We start from the raw sequence: 6,000 nt of genomic DNA on the forward strand, positions 1-6,000 counted from the left end.
GTTTTTTTTAAATAGATGTTTGAAGCTGCCCAGAGTGGCTGGGGCAACCTAGTAAGATGTTGTGGAGGTATAAATAGTAAAATTATCATTATGGAATGGGACGTCCCTATTTTCATCGGAGAAATCTTGAAGGGTATGATATTTCTTGAGACAATACAAAATAGATATGGATTGTGGCTAATGTCATGTGTGCATAGATTCAAACAACAGCAGAGGGAGCACTGTGGAGCTGGGGTAAACAGTAATATGTACACAGCCATAGATTCCTCTACTCCCCCTTTTTTCCAAATCTACATAGCAATTACTCTTCTCACACACACCAGTTTCTCAGGCTTTGTGTACCTCCTTCAAACTTTTATTGTTGTGCAGTAAATGTCATTGCAATGATTGTGGCACCCTGGTTTTTCTGGATGACTCCTTTGAGAAGGAGATGGTTGACCAAAGAACCCCAACCTCCCATTCAACAAAGTGTCCTGCTAGCGAGTCTTTTTAGCTGCATACACACTGCACATCTGAAGCACATTCAAAGCATATGACTTTCCCCAAAGAATCCGGGGAACTGTGGTTTATTAAGAGTGCTAAGAACTATAGCTCTGTCAGAGGGTAAATTACAGTTCCCAGGATTCTTGGGGTGGGGGATTTACATTCTAAATGTATGATGTGTATGTAACCCATGTAACAGTCATCACACCACTCTTCAACTTCTGGCAATATTTATTTCAATAGCGGATGCTATTTTAAGAGCACTCAGGTGAATACCATATTTTTCCATGTATAAGATGCCCCCATGTATAAGACGACCCCTATTTTTTTAAACCCAAAATTAAGAAATTAAGTTGTTTAGCTTCCACCAATCGCTCACCCGCCTGCCCACCACTGCTGATCGCTTGCCACCGTCACTGCCGATCACACACCTTGCCACAGCCGCCAATTGTCTGCCCATTTGCTGCCACCAACAGTCCACCCGCCCACTTGCCGCAACCACCAATCACCTGCCCAATTGCCACTGCCAATCTCCTGCTTGCTGCTATTAATCTCATGTCCCCCTCTGCATTCACTATCCGTGTATAAGACAACACCCAATTCTTGCCTAATTTTTTTTTAGCAAAAAGCATTGTCTTATACATGGAAAAATACGGTAAATGGGTAGTGGTGCTGTCATCCGAATCACCAATATGCCACCACACTAATTGTCTATCAGGCAAAACTGCCTCCACAAGCGGTCAACTTGCTCAAATACAGAAACTGAGCCCAAACCACCCCAACTTCAGTTACCAGTACAAATTGTCTCTTAACACACACCTTATTTATTTGGCACTGGCCCCTTCTGTCATCCATAGGCCCCCTTTGAATCCTCTCATCCTTGTCTCCTATGCATTATAAGCCAAGCCAACCATCTGCTATTCTGTTTCACTCCACCCAAATTGCTTGCAGACGACCTATTTAGAATCATCCTGATTTGTTTGTGCAACGTTTGCAGGGAGATTAGACAATGTTGGCTACATAATGAGCATTATTTATTCTTTGTTTGTGGGGAGGTTATATGATGTGGCGAACAAGCTTTCCCCCAAACCTTTTAGTGCATGTTCCTGTCACTTCCCTTATTATATATAAAAAAGCCTGTAGCTGTGCGCACATATTGCTGACTTAAAATTCACCTAGTTCATTCTTTTTCTCATTTTGAATCGAAGCTGGTTTGCAAGGGAAATGCACCAATGCATAGTACTTTGTAAGGAACAACAGGGCAGATGCAGGATAGACACAGACTGTTGCTAATGTCATGTGTACACCGCTTTCCAAATCTGTAGTGGGAGCACACTGGATGCAAGAGTAAACAGGAGTGTGTACACAGCCTGATTGTTTTATGAAGTGGGTTCAGTGTGCAAGAGTTTCAAACCAATTGTGCAATCTGAATTGTCTCTATTTGCGGCAGCAGCATTCAAATGGCAACTTCCTCAAAAAGCAGGGGAGGGAGAAGTCTTCCAATTTACCAACATTTGGAAAGGAAGAAGGAGAGAAAAACATGCAATAAAAGAAAACAGAGATATATAATTAAGCAGGGATTATAGAAGGGCAGAAAGCAGGCAGACAAAAGGACCCCTGCAGCGTCTTCCAGCCGGCTTAATAAAACAAAACAGGAGCACTCTCTCACCTCCCTGGTATTACTGTATTGCTTTCCAGCTCTATTGGTCTTGAAGCCCTTTTACCACCATGATTGCTTCCTCTGCTTCCTTGCTCTCACAGTAGGTTGGGTACTTGTACAGTAACCCACTCACAGGGATGCATCAGCTCCTGGTGCCTCCAGACTGTCCATATTTTGCAGGAGAGATTCAAGTGCATACTTTAACTTTCAGTTTACACAGCTAAAGTGGATTAAAGAGCTTTGTACATACAAAACCAATAAATACGGACTTTTTGCAGTCTGGAAATGGGGGGAAAGTCATTGAAAAGTGTGCAATAAATTAGCAACAGGAAGATGTATAAACACCCCACGAGTAAATCAGGATGAATGTTCATTGTCTTATAACATTCATTGTCTTATATATGGGCACAACAGAAGTAATAATGCTCAATAAAGACCTGATGTAATCTAACCTCCCTACAAGCAAATCAGGATAAATGTTCATGGGCATGCACACGAAAGCTCATACTAAGAACAAACTTAGTTGGTCTCTAAGGTGCTACTGGACGATATATTTATTTCTACTGCTCAATAAACAGGTCATCTGTAGGGGTCCTAAAACATTGAAGATACATTGGGGGGGGGGGACTCTGCCAAGCTCTCAGAGCAGTAAAACCAGTTCTGCAGCCTCTTCCTACCTTGCAAGTGGATGATGTGAGCTATGTTGGAGAGAGAGGTTTGGAGGAGAGATTCTTACTCTCTAGTAGTAGCTGAGTTGGCACAATGGTGATTGCTCCAAGCACACTTAAACTTGGTTAGATTTTGCATTTACCCTCATCCACCTTTAAAAACCAGCCCAAACAAAAATACTTCAGCTAGAATCAATAGCAGACACTTAAGCTTTCCACAAATAAGCAAAGATTTTACTCACAACATTCCAGAACTTACATCAAACAAGTCTCCATTCATTGGCAGTAAAACCAATAAGTTAAAAGGTTCCAAAACAAGTAGTTGATTTCCTTGCAAAAGGATAATGCAATCTGTGGGTTAGCAAAGATGCAGGCTTCAAAATCTCCCTTTTGGAGAGATTCAGTTCACTTGGCTTTTCTCGCAGCTGGGAGTCATTGGCCATGTAGCTCCTTCCTGAGAAAAATGAGGGAGCAGAGGCTGCTAGGAGCCTGCTCAACCACACCCACTGGTAATATGACCTCAGGGCTCGGGTTAACCCTTTTAATGCACGCAAGTGTGAGTCAGTAACCATATACTGTACAGTGGTACCTCGGGTTAAGAACTTAATTCGTTCTGGTGGTCTGTTCTTAACCTGAAACTGTTCTTAACCTGAAGCATCACTTTAGCTAATGGGGCTTCCCACTGCCGCCACGCCGCTGCTGCGTGATTTCTGTTCTCATCCTGAAGCAAAGTTCTTAACCCGAGGTATTATTTCTGGGTTAGCGGAGTCTGTAACCTGAAGTGTCTGTAACCTGAAGTGTCTGTAACCCGAGGTACCACTGTACAGTATTACAACAAGATGACCACCAAGAGACCCAGAGGTGAGCTACTGCCTCAATCTCCCTTGATTAGTTTTCACAGTAGTCTTTACCCATGCTGTAGTAATGCTTTTAGCCTCATCCTGTGCAAATTTATTGCTGCTGCTGTGAAAAGTCTATTTATGTACCCATTACAGCCCAAAGAGCCACCAAAGCAGGGAACAGCAATTAAAACACAGCCTCATCCATTACAACATTTGACTGGCCATATGGATCATTGCTATTCCATTCCACTATTTCACAACCCTCAGATAATCCAAATGACATTCAAATAGCAGGAGCCAGCCAGACTTTCCTTAGCTCCCTTACCCAAAGTGTCTCACTCCACCAGAAAGCTGGACACTTCAGTGGAAACACAGCGAGCTCTTGTGTTAAAGGCAAGTGCTTTTACATTCTCAGCTTTGGGCCAGGGATAATTTGAGCTAAGAGCTCAGGCTTGGAACATGTACTTAATGCCTGGATTCAGCAATATATGGGATAAATGAAGTGATAATGAAAAGAGTGGTCTTTTGCACATCTCCCATTTCCTGCACAATGTGTTTTCTCTGAATTTGAGCTCCCTGGATTTTTGTGTTCATTGACACTGTGCTTGCTTGGAGTTTGCTATAGCCTTGCACTTTTCACCGGCACGAAATACCATGTTTCTAAAATCATTTGTTCCAGATATCAGCAACAGCCAGGTTTATTGCCAGTTTCTATTTTACTTCCACATGCCTCTTTATATTATCAGATTTGTTAGCTGCTGAGATTAGTTTGCTTATTTGAAGGATACAGATTAGAGGTTTAGGAAAGCTAGAAGGAGAGGTTTTCTGTAGTGCTTTTGGTTCTTTCTTTCTTTCTTTCTTTCTTTCGGAACTTAAGCACTGCTTTGCAAACCAAAAAAAGGAAAAAAAAGTCTTCACAGAGCAGCTTGCAACAATAAACCTGCCAGAGATACAATCAAAAACCGTAAAAATTAAGTATTGCAAGAAATGCAATAATAAAATATTATAAAACAGATGAAATCATTTTAATCGAAAACTGCCAACAAATTCCTAGAAGTGAGCAGGTTCATGCTTGGTGAAAGACCTGCAGCAATATATTTTTTCCCCTTTCTTTTATAGAACATAATTAAAAGTACAGATTGTCGGTGTTTGTCTGATTTCGAAGTGAAACATGTTCCACAGTGCTGGCACTGCTACACTAAAGGCTATGTTCCAAACAGCCACAGAGCAAACCTCTGGCATATCATGTGGCAAAGACAAGGCAGCCTTCTCCCACAGATGACTGTAGCAGCTTGGCAAAGATGTGGAGAATGTGATTCCTTAGATACCCTGGTACCAAATTGTTTAGGGCTTTGTATGCTAACAGCAGACGTCTGGTGTTATTCAACTAAGTTTTTGAGCAGGCTTATTGAAATTAACAGGCCTTAGTCATGTCCATTAATTCAAATGGATCTACTCCACGTAAAACTTAGTCGAATGCCACCCACTTAACTTGGCTCAGGATCATATTGGTACAACTGTAGTATATAAAGGGAGGTTGCCATCATTTGTGGAGCCTCCTTAAGGCACACAGAGTTGTTTTGAGCAAGAAGAAAAGGCACCTACACTTTCTATAACAAAATCAAGGCCCTACTTAAGACACTGTACCAAAATCTTGTTAATGCTGAAGGAACCCAAAGCATAGGGCAGTTAGCTGATGAACTACATTTTCAAGAATTCATGTTTCAAATTCTTCCTGCACTCCCTGTTTCTGATATATTGGTTTCTGGTTGAGAACAGGGTAAGCACCAGATGTTTCATGGCTGCAGAATGTGTCACTTGTCGGAACTATGCAATAATTTGGTTTGTTATACTGTAGTCGGATGGCTTATGTATCAGTTTCTCTCCAACTTGCAAGACAAGGAGTCCTTCTAAGAAATATAACGCCCACAACAGACATAGCTAGGGGAAAGAGGCTTACTCATCTGTAGAACTCACTGCTGTAAGGTTTCCCATTTTAACAAGTTAAAATAATTATCAGTTTTGGGAAAGTACTCAGTGGCAAACATTGCAATAACTTATAACGGTAACTAATGCTTATGCTGCCAGGATTATGCAGATGAATAATGAAGACAAATGCTTCTGTTCTCCCTGAGATCAGCAAGCTGCTTTCCTTCTGCCCATGGCGATAACTTCAAGATTTAATCTCAGCCAGGATCACTAGAGTTCACCCCTATTTTCAGAACTAGAGTTCAGCTCTGGAATAAAGTCAAAGGCTTTATTACTTAGCCAAGAGCCATCAACTGTACACACACACACACACACACACACACCAAACACACACCAAGAACCTTTAAAGCACATCACA

At 41.6% G+C, this 6,000-nt stretch overlaps 1 protein-coding gene across 3 annotated transcripts in view; it reads right to left on the minus strand.

Annotated features, from left to right (window-relative positions):
- Nucleotides 1–3,268, minus strand: part of LOC128399404 (signal transducer and activator of transcription 5B) — a 65,769-nt gene extending 62,501 nt beyond the window's left edge. For 2 of the 3 annotated variants that reach the window (XM_053360819.1, XM_053360817.1), the window contains exon 1: nt 3,071–3,268. The gene's annotated coding sequence lies outside the window, so the exon portion shown is untranslated. Of the gene's footprint in view, nt 1–3,053 lie in introns of all 3 variants that reach the window. The other variant, XM_053360818.1, reaches the window with a different exon arrangement.
- Nucleotides 3,269–6,000: the final 2,732 nt, after the last annotated feature.

This window comes from Podarcis raffonei, chromosome 13 (assembly GCF_027172205.1).
Source record: "Podarcis raffonei isolate rPodRaf1 chromosome 13, rPodRaf1.pri, whole genome shotgun sequence".
NCBI lineage: Eukaryota > Metazoa > Chordata > Lepidosauria > Squamata > Lacertidae > Podarcis > Podarcis raffonei.